The 14,831-nt window shown below is 42.3% G+C and overlaps 2 long non-coding RNA genes across 3 annotated transcripts; both read left to right on the forward strand.

The window, feature by feature from the left end:
• The first annotated feature begins 1,160 nt into the window (after window positions 1–1,160).
• On the forward strand, window positions 1,161–4,260 carry LOC124699912. Of its 2 annotated transcripts, XR_007001561.1 has the most exons (4): window positions 1,161–1,195; window positions 1,332–3,082; window positions 3,457–3,597; window positions 3,712–4,260. It is a non-coding gene; the product is annotated as an uncharacterized LOC124699912 (long non-coding RNA). The 2 variants fall into 2 exon arrangements; XR_007001559.1 differs by having other exon boundaries at window positions 1,332–3,597.
• A 322-nt stretch (window positions 4,261–4,582) lies between these two features.
• Window positions 4,583–7,487, forward strand: LOC124699904. Its single transcript, XR_007001555.1, has 3 exons — window positions 4,583–4,667; window positions 5,684–5,881; window positions 7,184–7,487. It is a non-coding gene; the product is annotated as an uncharacterized LOC124699904 (long non-coding RNA).
• Window positions 7,488–14,831: the final 7,344 nt, after the last annotated feature.

Raw genomic sequence — 14,831 nt, forward strand, 5'->3', positions numbered from 1 at the left:
TGAAAGTCTTCTTCCTACAGTATATAAGTGCACTTTCTAGTTGAATGGCGAGAGGTACTTCATGTGTTTGAAATTTTAGGATTTCAAAAAATCCATCTCTATTTTGACATAATCATTTATGGCTCACACCAACTCTTTTGGATGCAAGAGGAACATGATTGAAAATATAAAAATAATCTAATGTATGAATCAAGACATGTACTGCAGGTCAATCAAGTGGCATTTGTTGTTTTAGTTGTCACTGGCATTTGAATATGTGTTTCTAACGACCTTGTTTGCCTCTTAGTTTTTGTATTACCCACTTATGTAACTACTACTTGTTTTATCCACCGGTTTTACATATTTGGAGTTCAGATTGGTTAGTGCCAGCTATAGCCTATAATTTGAGGAAATATTGACCTTGTTATCCGTCTACTAGCCATGCCTCCTGTAGACTGTAGCAAAGATTGGTTACTAGCCATGCTTCCTGTAGATTTAGGATCTGCTGCTGTGCATTTGATCTTATAGAAAATATTTAAGATCTTGTTAAGTAGTTATCTCTCAATGGAATTTTCGGTACTGATCTTGACATTCAGGTGTACGGCCAGATCCTTACTTATTTGTTGTTTTGTTTCATGTGAGCATAATTGCAGCTCTAGCTGTTCACTTTGCAGCAACTTCTAATATCCAAATGAGGAATAATAGCTGAAACTTTTGAACACACTAGTTGATTCCCTCTGTTATAAATAAATCATCAAACTTTGTTATGCTAATATTGGCATTCTCTGGCTATGTTTTCTTTAACATGATAAATGAATGACCGAACTAAAATTATGTTGGTTGTTGATCCATGTATTCTCAGTTTCTTTGTATATATTGCGCCTAGCTCTGTTGGGGTATGGAATACAAAGTTCAACTACTATTTAGCATACCAAACTCTGAACCGTCTATGAAATGCACAAGAAATCATTAAACTGAATATTTGTATTGACTCTACTGCATTCTTTTTTGAGCATGGGCAAAATGGACGGGTCGGTCTAATCGGTGGAGATAATGTGCAAGTTCTCAGAGCAGCACGCCCGCTGGTCCCGTACCTCCTCCGCCGCCAACGTTGTTGCTGTCAAGGTCCTGTTTCTCCCAGAGCTGATGTTGCCGACGGCCACGTTCTCGGGCTCATGCTCGACGGTGACGGCCACCTCCCCAGCAAGCTGCTCCTGTGAGCTCTCTTTCCTCCTCCTATCATATTCTTGCAAAAAAAAGTTTCCTTTTGCATGGGCAGTAGAGAAAGTGTGCATTTATTGGTAGATGGAAATCCATTTCACTAAATCAAAGCCTCTCATTCGTATATGAAGGTCCATCTGCATGGGATGCATCAAGGTGGCCAGGTGGCTGGCAATTTTGAGTATGGTCCAGTGGGTAGCATCGATGCGGAGCAGCGGAAGTCCTCCTTTGTCCGTGTGTAGCAGCAGGATGGTAGCAAGGTGCTCAGGTCGCAGCCTTCATCCAAGAAGAAACAGAAAAAGTTATATCCCTCTCTCCGTCTTGCTTAAATTCATTCTTCTCTCTTTCCGTAAGCACAATTTGAGTGGAACACACACACCAATTGAAAATCAGATTGATTGTTGTGTTTGGTTGCCGGCAAGTAGGACATCCGGTGGGATGGCGTTCTGAAGATGTTGACGGGCAGATGTTGGCTCCTCATTCTGAATTCTTTTCTCGAAAAGAACAAACAAACTTCTTTTTAATTTATAATTCTGAATGTTGAATGCTGATTGAGGGTGTGCTGCAACTCGATACTGGATAGTTTACCCTAGTTTGGTATGTATAATGGTGCTTTTAACTATGTTTTGCTGTAACCTGGAGTTAGTCTTGTATTTCTTAATTTGCCTGGTAAGGATATATAGCAGTAGCATTAACAACAATCCAATTTCTGCATGTCATGTCTATGTTAATTACTACTGTGTTGTAGCAAGTCAAAGCGGCCTAGTTATATTCTGTTGTATGCCTGCACATCTATTAGTTGTTATTGCTACAAGCTTCTGAAGTACTATTTGTAAATCAAGAAGAAATATTGAGGATCAGCTCGTAGTCGACCTTTATATTGTTACTTTGGTTGCATACATAAATGGCCCAGCCTTAACATCAAACCTTAGTACATGAATGGCATGCATACTGATGGGAAGGTGATTGCCGGACAACTTGCTTGATTAATTATGCATGCTCTATTTTTTATCTTATATTTTGCCTCACATATTGTTCTACATTTCTTCCTTGATAAATATTTAGGACATTGATAAGTTGTTATCTCTCAACGGAATTTTTGCTACTGGTTGGACTGCCTGTATCGATTATTTTGTTAAAAAGATTACATCTTGACATTTAGGTGGACACTTAGATCCTTATTTATTTTTTTATTTTGTTTCATGGGAGCACAATTGCAGCTCTAGTTGTTCATGTTCTATGCACACGTGCAGGACCTCCTAATATCCCAGTGAGGAATAATAGCTGAAACTTTTTTTTATGCTTCTTATTCTAATTTTTTAAGCTTCTGAAACTTTTGAACACACTAGTTGGTTCATTCTGCTATAAATAAATCATGAAACATTAGTATGCTAACATTTGTAACATTCTCTGGCTATGTCTTCTTTAACATACTAAATGATTGACCGGACTAAAATTATGTTGGTTGCTGATCCATGTATTCCTGGTCTCTTTGTATATATTGCGGCTAACAATGTTGTGCTACGGAGTACAAAGTTCAACTATTATTTATTAGAACAAACTCTGAACCGTCTATGAAATGCACAAGAAATCTTGCGAAAAATGTTTCCTTTTGCATAGGCAGTAGAGAAAGTGTGCACGTATTGGTAGATGAAAATTCATTTCACTAAAGCAAAGCCTCTTGTTTGGATATGCAGGTCCATGTTTGCTGCACAATCTGCATGGCATGCATCAAGGCGGCCAGGTGGCCGTCAATTTCTAGCAGGGTCCAGAGGGTAACATGGATGCGGAGCAGCAGGCGTCCTCCTTTATCCGTGTGTACCAGCTTGCCAGTAGCGAGGTACTCAGGTCACAGCCTTAATCCTAGAAGAAACGGGAAAAGGTATACCGGTCTCTCCCTCTTGGTTAAATTTATTATTCTCTCTCTTCATGATAACAATTTGTGTCAAACACACGCATTAGTTAAAAATCAGATTGATTGTTGTGTTTGCTTGCCGGCAAGTAGGATGGCCGGTCTGATGGTGTTATGAAGATGTTGACCAGCTGACTCTGGCTCCTAAATCTAAATTCTTTTATCAAAGAGAAGAAACAAACTTATTTTTAAATTATAATGCTGAATGTTGAATTCTGATTGTGGTGTGCTTCTAGCCTGCAACTCCAGACTAGATAGTTTACTGCAGTTTGGTCTGTAGAACGGTGCTTTTAACTCTGTTTTGCTGTAACGTGGAGTTAGTCTTGTATTTCTTGATTTGCCAGGTGAGGTATATAGCAAGAGCATTAACAACATATCCAGTTTCTGCACATCATATCTATGTAATTACTATGCTGTAGCGACCTTGTTATATTCTACCGTATGCCTGCACATCGATTTAGCTTCTATTTCTACAAGCTTTTGAGGTACTATTTCTAAATCATTATTTTGTTACTTTGGTTGCATACAAAAATGACTCGGTATTAACAACATATTGTGGTACATGAATGCCATCCCTACTGATGGGATGGTGATGGCAGAGTGAACCAACATATTGTAGCGAGATGCTCAGGTTGCAGCCTTCATACAAGAAGAAACAGAAAAAGTTATATCCCTCTCTCTGTCTTGCTTAAATTCATTATTCTCTCTTTTCGTAAGCACAACTTGAGTGAAACACACTCTCTCACACCCACACCAATTCAAAATCAGACTGATTGTTGTGTTTGGTTGCCGGCAAGTAGGACGTCCGGTCGGATAGCGTTCTGAAGATGTTGACCGGCTGCCGCAGGCTCCTCATTCTGAATTCTTTTCTCGAAAAGAACAAACAAACTTCTTTTTAATTTATAATTCTGAATGTTAAATGCTGATTGAGGGTGTGCTGCAACTCGAGACTGGATAGCTTACCATAGTTTGGTATGTAGAATGGTGCTTTTAACTTCGTTTTGCTGTAACCTGGAGTTAGTCTTGTATTTCTTGATTTGCCTGGTATGGGTATATAGCAGAAGCATTAACAAGAATTCAGTTTCTGCATGTCATGTCTTTGTTAATTACTAGTATGTTGTAGCAAGTCAAAAGCGGCCTTGTTATATTCTTCTGTATGCCCGCACATCGATCTAGTTGTTATTGCTACAAGCTTTTGAGGTACTATTTGTAATTCAAGAAGAACTGCTGGGGATCAGCTCGTAGTCAACCTTTATATTCTTACTTTGGTCGCATACATAAATGGCTCAGTCCTAACATCAAACCGTGGTACATGAATGGCATACTGATGGGAAGGTGTGGCAGGACAAGTTGCTTGATTAATTATGCATGCTCTGTTTTTTTTTCTACCCTATATTTTGCCTCACACATTGTTCTACATTTTTATTTTAGTTTACTGAAATTATGCAGGGAGCCACAATTGTCTAGCAAGGCTTGGTGGTGCGCCGCAGGGGTCGTGCGATGTCCGTGGGGAGCAGCTTGGTCACTGTCATCATCTGAGAAGAGCTCAAAGAAGGTATCCCGTTGGAAAATCATGCTAGTTCCCAGGTCTGATCCAATGTGTAAATTTATCCAATGTGTAAATTTATGTTTCCTAACCTAACACAAGATAATTCTGGAATTCACTTTGTAGTGATGTTCCATTAACTTGGAACGAGATTGTTATGTTGATGTATACTTTCAAGAATTATATTATGAAGCTCGCCATCTGTTTGGATCATTTTTTCAGCCAAGCGTTGATTCATATAGGAAAGTTTTGTTATGAGGCATGTACTTATTTTTCAGCCAAGCGTTGATTCATATAGTATTTTCTTGCTTTGTAAATATTTTGACGTCTTTAACACAAGATAATTCTGGAATTCACTTTGTAGTGATGTTCCATTAACTTGGAACGAGATTGTTATGTTGATGTATACTTTCAAGAATTATATTATGAAGCTCGCCATCTGTTTGGATCATTTTTCAGCCAAGCGTTGATTCATATAGGAAAGTTTTGTTATGAGGCATGTACTTATTCTTCACTTTTTTCATTATTGTGTTGTAACCATAGCTGTGGAGAAAGGTTAATTATATGCTATGAGGCAACTATGATTTAATCTTCTGCCCCCGATATGATTGAAAAAAATCTCTTCTTTGTTGAGCCTCCGGAGGAGGAGGCATGGAAAAATATCTTCTTTGTTAAAACTTATTTGTGTTAGCATGTCTTGTTTTATATAAAAAATAATCCTGTTGCACCTGAGAGTGTGCAATTTAGTTTAGCTGGGGCAGGCACATGTGCTCTGTACTCTCTTGTATTATTGTTAACTACTAAATTTGAACATAAACCTTTGATGTTAGATATTCTCGTAAAGTTGTATTGCTCGCAAGGTGTGTTAGTCTTCTGCTACTTAATAGATCCTTGGTCAATGTGTTACTAATATTTGGATACCAAATATCTGAAAATGCTAGTGAAGTAATGAACCTAAGATTGATTGTTCATTCTGCATTTTATAGCGTCTCTGAGTTTTTGTTAACTCCGTGTTGATCTCACAGCTGAAGAACATGTTGCAAACACTGAGCCAATTAAAAGTCATCATCGATGGGATGCAGACAGTGGCAAAGTCCCGGAAAGACACATATTGAGTCAAAACGGTTCTGATGATTGTAAGGATATTTTTCTGACTACATGAAGCCGTTCTTTTGGCAGCTCTGATTCAACAGAAAGTGGAGATTCTCCAAACGAGCGGATTGGTGAGTCCTTAATTTTTACTTGCTCCTTTAATTACCAAGTTGGTTTTCTTTGTTTTTGTCTTGCATTACCACCATCTCAGAAACCCGCAACAGTTTCCGTGAAAGTCGAACGATTTGTACAACCATTTACTGTGAGAGCTGGGCACGAGCTTCTTAGCAAATCTTGATCTGTTTGTAGCTTTTGGCTTGATCATATCGAGACCAATTATGTGTCTTTGTTTTTCACAACTTTGGACTGTTGTCTTTACTTCCTTTGTTAGCGTATCATCCTGTTGCCAAAGCATATAGTATTCTTCTCACTTATCTCTCTTTACAATAAAGGTTGTTTGCAAGTTTATGTATTTTTGACACGAATTTTTTTGTATCATTATCTTGTCAGGATATTAAACTCTTCTCATTTGATCCCTGCAGCTCAGGTTGCAAGCGGGGCGGGTTGCGGTTAACTGCTACAGAGCGACGCGGGATTGTGTTAGGATTGCGGGTCGTTCGCACCTTGCCGCAACAAACCGCTATAAGTAGCGCGGGACACTCCTTAATCCCGCGTCATCCCGCATTAGTCCGCGTAGACTGCTATAGCTAGCTAGCCGATCGATCCCAACTTCGCAAGTAGCTAGCTGCCTGGAATGAAAACGCAAAGCAGCAGAAATACGTCTAGTATCAAATGACATACAGGACTACAGGAGTCTAGCTGATCCTTGGAGATCCGTGGGTCACATACCTTGATTTGCAGCTGCAGTGATTTCTGAAGATGGCAGAGATCCTTTGTTCTTGGAGATCCTTTGTATGTCCCGATTGCAGAGATCCTTTGTAGGTCCAGATGTGGAGATGACGGCGGCGCCGCCGTCGGCCACTCCATCAAGAACTGCGAGCGGGGGCGCCGATGTCAATTGAGGAACTGTGAGCTGGGGCGCCGATCTGGATGGAGGAACTGCGAGCGGCGGCGCTGATGTAGGTCCCGATGTGGAGATGGCGGCCGCGCCGCCGTCAACCTCTCCATCAGGAATTGCGAGAGAGAGCCTGCGGAGGGAGGGCGGTGGGAAGAGGAGGTCGGGGCATCGACGGAGGTCGGGGCATCGTCCAATCTTTCTTGGTCAACGAGGGTGAGGACTAGGGAGCGTTCGCGTCTGGACGAGGGGTCTTGCGGGTTATGCAGCTTTGCGGTTTTCTAGCGGGCCAGGCGGGATGACCGCTTTGTCTCGCGAGTAGGTTTGCGGGCTGTTTAGCGGCGCCGCGTGGGCTTTTTTGCGGGGCGGCCCGGCGGCGTGGCGGGATATCCCGCCCCGCTTGCAACCTGACCTGCAGCTAGTGTTCTCATCATCAACCACTGTCTACGTTTGGCCCAAGGAAGATCCCTGGACAGAGGATTTCCATGATGAACCATTAGGGATGAACAAAGGTAGTACATGCCTGTCAATACCTACTATAGAGCGATAACTCTTGTTAAAGCATGATTTTCTCCTGAATTGTTCTTCCAGTTCTCCCAATTTTTTAAACTTGACAGGCTGCTAAATAGCACCAGTTGGTGTCCTAGCTTGGACCGTTGATTAAGTTGTATTAGTGTTTTCTAAACTAGCTGGCATGATTGTCATGGTCGGAGCCAAATGATGCATGGCTTTATTCATCAGGATGAGTTGATGACTCGCTTGATAAGAGAATGATGATGACCATTGTATTTCCTTTCCTGAAATATTATCCCCCAACAGATCAAGTTTCAAAATGAAGTTTGATATTTCTTAAGAAGTTATCATGATTTAATAATCTTCTTTGATATTAACATGGATAGAAACATACATGTTATTACAGCCGATAAATCACCTTTTATTTCCTGAAACATTCTAAAGAGGCAAAGATGGACCATTAGTGTTCCTGTCAACTCAATGTTTTTTATTTATGTGACTAGCACATCATATGTATTTCCTCTAGTGTTTTTTTTTTCATTTTCTTTTCAGGTTTCATATATATCTAGGAGATACATGTGTTACGTCTACTAGGAAGTTGATGTTTGCTGAACTCTTGTTTTGGGTAAAATCTGGAGAAGCTTGGGGTTCTAAGATTTTGCTGATGATTTCGGTCTCATATTGGGGGATGCATAAAAACTTGATTATCTTTTCTTAGGGTTAGGTCGATGTGACTTCATGTTTAATTATATCATTAAAACATTATTTAGGGGATCTGTGTTGAACTGTATTCCTAGGGCTAATTTGCAAGGACCAAGAAATTTCGTAGACCCCCCTTCTTAATTACTACATGTGCCAATTGTTTCACATACATTAGAGAAGAGAGAGAAAAAAGAAAACGTGCATTGAGATAGATGACAAGAAATTAGAAAGGCCTTGTAATCTCTAACAATTTTAAAAAAGCGCTCATGCCTTATAATCCCTAACATAGGATGTAAGCTACATTATGAGACATGTGATGATTGTTAACTGATCAGTAATCATCGTTTCATGATAAAAGAAAAAGTGCAATCACCAAGCATAGTTATATGAACTTAAAAATTTGCAAATGAATGCGACTTAATTTATGGATACTTCCATGATGATTAGGTAGGTTTTGTGAATTCTGTTGCTGCTGTAACTCTGTGGTTGCAATCTTCCCCGCCGCATATAAAATCATTCAAAAATGTTTATCACAATCTATATTGAGTTTCATGTTACATTTGAGTTGTTACTTGAACCGATTCTGAAGGTAGTAGATGGTTTTCCTTATTGCCCAGTGGTAGTAGATGTGGCTTCTGCTGTTTGGCCTTCCAGCACTTGTGCCGCCGGTCCGGGGTCAGGTTAGGGGAAGGGCTGGGATGAATGCCGTCTGCAGCAGCTCTGCCTCCGCCAAGTCGCGTCATCGATTGGAGCAGCAAGTTGTTGCAGCTGAGTGATTTAGGCTGAGATTATTCTGTCACTCCTAATCTGCATGTGCATTGTCTGCAGACGGGCGTTTCCTCTCTTACACGTGGTTGCTCTGACCGCATCTATCATCTTATTTTTCCCTGTTCGTTGTCAGTGTATTATCAACCTTTGGTTTGGTATTGTCTACTGTGTGTGTTACAAGTAAAGATGACTGAAAACATTGGAGTTGAGTAGTTAACTTAAATGTGCAAGTTCATAGTTCGTACAACATGTGTGCCTCCAACTGCATGCCATTTTTCAACTTGCAGCTGAGTGTTTGGTTTTGGTACCCTGATGTTTGAGCTTTCTTTCTCTTTTGGTAAATTGGGGTGTTGCGTTGAGGATATCTTGTGATCTTATAGATTTGTGCTTTAGACTAATGATGTAGGGAGTAGAATGCACATATATGTTTGAGTAACCAGAATGTGCCTTTATAAATTTGCGTAGCTGCAGTTGCTTAATTCTGGATGTGTGCTTGTTGAGGGAATCTAGTACTATTAAGAATACAAATCTGTGTTTTGGACTAGTCCTGGATGATTGGAGATTTAATTGCCATCATAAGCATCCAGTCTGCAGTCACTAAGAGTATCTTGACCATATATATGTTTGCAGTTGCCAGAGAAATTGGTCGATTACAATACCTTTATTTTGGCCATATGATGGACTTCAATTGGTTTTCCTAGAAACTGCTTGGAACTAAGTATTAATCATCATTGTTCTTGTGGTGGCAGGGAATGTCTACCTGTTGGCAACGTAGAGCGGCTGGAGCTGGGAGAAGGGAGCAATGCCGCCAGCTGGGAGAAGGGATCGTCTGTAATTTGGGGTTAGTTATTTTTCTTTTGTTTTGTTACGTCAGTTCTTTTCCATAACAGTTTGCTCACCGGAATTGGCCAATAATATCCATTCTATTGCTTGTATTATTGCAAAAATCTGTTTCATTTTCCCTGTTAATGTGTACACAGTGAAGAAAACATCACCAAGTTTTCCACATTTGAGGTAGCTCTCTAGTTGTTGGACTGCGATTTATATCCACACTAGCTGAGACTGCTCCCCAATGGTACAGATAATATGAAAAAGTGTGTATAATACGATAATGCATAGTTTTCGTTGGTAAAAACCTTTAGTTCTCTTGCTGATGGAAACAATTTATCTTGTGCAAAAAATCCTCTGTTAATAAGTATAATTCACCTTTTTGGAAGTAGCACTTCGAAGGAAAGCCGCACATTTAGTTACCATTGCAAACAACCAAAGTGAGATTCGGAACGATGGACGGAAACAGTTATTAGATAAAACAAGTAATCAGCGGAGAAAGTTAAGATTCATCCATTTGGGTCTATTGAGATCATAATGGGAACTAGGTAGTAATTAGACAATCCTAAGCCCCTACTACATGCTTTTCTAGATCATACTATGCCTATGGTACTTTGTAGTTTGACAAGATTATGTGCTAGATGTGAACTTTGGACTATCAATGTTGCTTGATATTATTCATTGTTGGATTAGGAACATGTGAAACTTAGCTATTCCTTTTCTTTGGCTATAACAATGTCTTTAAAAAATAGCTCTTAGAGTTTATTTGTACCTCTCTAGAGGGGTACATACATAATAACAACTACTGTAGGAACATGAAAACGTAGATAAGTACAGCGTTGCACTTTCTGTTTGTGGAAACTACTATATGTCCCTATTCTTACTTGACAGTACGTTTATCTCATGTCGAATATTCTTTTGCGCCCCTACATTTTGATGTCTGGCCTAGCCTAGTAAATCTCATTTGTGTAACAGTTTCTTGTAGTTTGTTGTCATGCAGGTGATGGATGGCCGAGCTTTGTCCAACCAACCAGTGCTAGTTGGTCATGACGCTGGAGTGGTACGCGGGTAAGAGATTAGCATGATGCTCGGTCATGAAGGGGAGAACAGGAGGAAGGAGTGAGCTATGGCCGCCTGATCCAACATGCTTTGTTTGTTCAATGCTTTCACTGATGTTGAAGTATGTGGGTTGGTTAGGTACTAGTGATTTGAAGGTGAAATGCTGCAATGGGTCGCCATTTGTTTGGCCTAGAATCAGTGTTGTTTTTATTTGTTTCACAGTTTGTTAGCTCTGTTTTGCCGGTGATGTGTAGCTGCATGCTGCACGTTTTTGTTGCCATTTGTTACTTGAGAATCTGGGCTGTCTACATATGTGTGTTTGCTGTTAGCCTTGCTTTCGTGATGTTTGACAGTGATGCACGTTATTATTTGATGTTGTTATCGGAATGCACAATGATAGTACAGGTCATGGCAAAAATTTGAAATTTTATTGCTTAACTAGCTACACAGTTTTGCATGCGAGAGTAGAAAAGTAATCTAGATAAACATCTACAACTACACCTAGTTATCCATGGTGTGTGTGCAGGCACACTATGTTCAGCTGGAAATTTGAAACCAATGTGGAGCTAGGCCATCATGGTGTGCCTTACAGGATCCATAGGATCAAGTAATGATTGTAGTACTATGAGATATTGTTCCATCTCAACTTGCCATCCAAAATCAACAACACCTTCTTTTCCCATGTAAGCGATGAGATAATCCGTGCTCCTTGTTGCATGTTTGCTTCTCATCCCATTATGCTACCATCAGCTTCTCCTGCTATCCATTTCTGCATTTGGGCAGTTTCCTTGGAATACGAAACAGGATTAAGATTACCCAAGGAAGAAACGGGTCTGCCTATCTCTCTTAGGCTCAAAAGAATTGTCGCAACCTTAGTAAAAATATAGGGTAAACTTGTCTAGATTGATTGATCCCACAACAAATATTTAGATCTGGAGGAAGTATAATATTTGGAATTAATTCCTAGCCTTGGCGAATTTATATTATATTATGGAAGATCAGCTGCTGAATACTACTACCTCCGTCCCAAGGAATAAGACGCACGCGTATTCCAAGACGAACTTTGACCATAAAAATTGAGCAACAAAATCTTAGTAATATTATATGTAAGTAGTATCGTTGGATTCGTATTGAAAAGCACTTTCTAATAAAGTTAATTTCATACAAACAATCTTTATATATTTAAAGTAATATTTAGTCAAACAAAAAACACGTAAAACGATGACGCCTTATTCCTTGAATCGGAGGTAGTACTTGTTAATAAGGCTAGCCATAGTGCTTAGTATCATAGCTAGTATCATGCATCCTAGGCCCACCAAAAATGCTGATGTGGCAGGTAATTATGGATGAAAGAGAAGATTAGAGTATCATAGGTAGATACTCTATCATAGCGCACATCACGAGAAAAGTTAGTATCAAATAAATCTTGTACACATATTTGTATTGGGATTCTACAAATCAATTAATATAGCAAAACTATGATACTAGTCTATGATACTATGCATTATGGATCTAGTATCATACAAAAGTATCATATACATAATACCACTATATGATACTACCCACTATGGCCAGCCTAATCCTCAAAGGAGCTATTCCTTTACATACCACGTAGTGCATTACTACTACTTTGTACATTAATCGATCTTCTACTACTATTTTTTTTTTTTTGAGGGTTATCGATCTTCTACTACTAGCTGGCAACACACGCACAACCATGCCAAATAGAGTGGATTTCCTAGCCATGATTATAGGAAGCAGAATTAATTATCTTCGGCTCATGGGCTTCTGCTAACATTGGATCAATGTACCGCATGTCTCCATTGATGTTGGGCGTGATTACCGACGGAAAGGAACGGAGAAGTTATTTCGTGAGAAGTAAATAATCAGTAGTTGATTGGTCCATCTACGTGTGCACGTCATCGATCTGAGGCACAGGGTAATCTCAACAGTTCATCTAGGCATGGCAAGAGGCATCGAAAGAGAGTACTCCATAGTGAAATTTCGGCCGAGCCGACATCTTTTCCCGCCGCTCCACGTACTCCTCCCTCCCTCTCTGGAAATTTGAAACTCCAAACACACAGCCTCAGCTTGCGTCTATAAGTACAAGGGTATCGCGGTAGTCCGCGTGCGGTTAGCGCGTGTGACTATGACTTAGACTTTGACTCTTTACTCGTCGAGGAGAGGAGCCTTACTCTGCCGCCGGCTCCATCTCGCCGCGTCCTGTACGTGCTTTGTCGATCCGATCGCCGTCCGTCATGCTGGCTGCGCGGAGAATTAACCCACCTGCAGGCACGTACTCCCTTCTCTATCCGTGAGTTTCTTGTACTTTTGTCAATCCATGGCGTGAGCGTGATTAGGAAGTCGCGATTCGATGGGTCAGCGCGGCGGGGCGGGAGAGACCGCGTCACGAGAGCAGAGCCCGGCCTGTGCGCGCGTGGAGGCAGCGAGGGCACTGTGACGCGTCAGAAAGAAGCTGCGCGAGAGAAAGCAAAGCACGGCGCGAGAGCCGAATTCGCTCGCCCCGAACGATGCGCGCCTGGATGCAGCGAGGGCCTGCGGGAGAGTGGTTCGTGCGTGACGCCAGGCTCGCCCACGCCACGGAAGCCTGATTGCCCTGCTAGCTGAGTCGTTGCGGTGAAAAGGGCGCTCCATGCTCCAGCGATCTGATTTTTGATTCAGCGATTGGGAATTTGACGGGAGGAGGGCATGGTCTCGGGAATATCTTCTTTTTTCTAAGATGTGAGTTTGTGACTAGGTTCAGCCCAGTATACCATCTAATTGGCGGCCCATCCTCTCTAATCTCTAACCTAGAAAAAAGAAAAGACACTCTTGCCCTGCAAAAAAAAGACACTCCCGTCACCTCCCAGGCGCTCGCCGGCGCCGTCCGCCGCTTTCTTCCGCCGTCCGCCGCCATGTCCATCCCCGCGGATCGCTCTCCCCCGTGGGAGGAAGGCCGTATCTCAACTCGAGTCAGGTGCGCGGAGCAGCAACAACGGAATCATGGCGACCTTCCTCTCAGATCCCCTCACCTCTCCACCGTCTCTGTTTGTGCAGGTCCTCCTCCACTCCTCCCGGCGGCACGGCGGTGGAGGGACTCACCGACGACCTCCTCGTAGAGATCCTCTCGCGCGTCCCGGCCAGATCGCTCTGCCGCTTCAAGTGCGTCTCCAACAACTGGCTGAGCCTCATCGACCACCCGGACCACCGCAAGAAGCTCCCCCAAGCCCTGGCCGGCTTCCTCCACAGCAGCACCTACGCCGACGAGTGGCGGCTGGAAGCACCCATCCACTTCACTAGTTTCCCAGGGAGACGCTGCCCTCCGGTCGATACCTCTTGCACCTTCCTGCCCAGCCACCGGCGTGTCGATATACTGGATTGCTGCAACGGCCTCCTCCTCTGCCGCTGGTACGACATCTCCTCCGAGGGTGACCAGTTCTGTTATGTCGTGTGCAACCCCGCCACCGAGAAGTGGACCGTATTGCCGGACTCCGGCAAGGCCACCAAGGAGGTGGGCGCAGTGCGCTTGGGCTTTGACCCGGCCCTCTCGTCGCATTTTCATGTGTTTGAGTTGGTAACAGACCAGGTGGCTTACTGGAACCCAGACATCGTTGGAGTGGGAGTGTACTCCTCTGAAACGGGGCGGTGGGTTTATAAGGAGAAGAGATGGGATGCGCATATCAGGCTCATTGATCATCAGTTAGCATCTGTCTTTTTCAACGGCTATCTGCATTTTCAAGCCGACCGCTACGAGCTTTCCGCTTGTGTAGCTGTGGTGGACACGGAGGTGGAGACATGGATAGACTTCGCCGTCCCCGATGGTGGTCCGATCGATGGTTTCATTCGGCGGTCACGGGACCGCTTGCACTATGCCGGTTTTCACGTAGATGGTGCTGGCATTCGGCTAGTGGTTTATGTCCTCGAAAACTATGAAAGCAAACAATGGATACTGAAGCATAGCGTCGAGACTTCCTGCTTATTTGGAGGGATAGAGTATTGCCTGGTTGGAGGGGTAGATTATTCCATGGATGGGGGTTTGATTGGGTTGCCATTGATCCGGAATGCAACTTGCTATTCTTCACTATTGGGTGGGAGAACAAATTAATGTGCTACAGTATGGATCGTCACCAAGTCAAAATGATCTCCAAACTTGTAGATGGCAAGCCGCCATATCCGCCATATGTGCCTGCTGTATG

Source organism: Lolium rigidum, chromosome 1, assembly GCF_022539505.1.
Source record: "Lolium rigidum isolate FL_2022 chromosome 1, APGP_CSIRO_Lrig_0.1, whole genome shotgun sequence".
Classification (NCBI taxonomy): Eukaryota; Viridiplantae; Streptophyta; class Magnoliopsida; order Poales; family Poaceae; genus Lolium; species Lolium rigidum.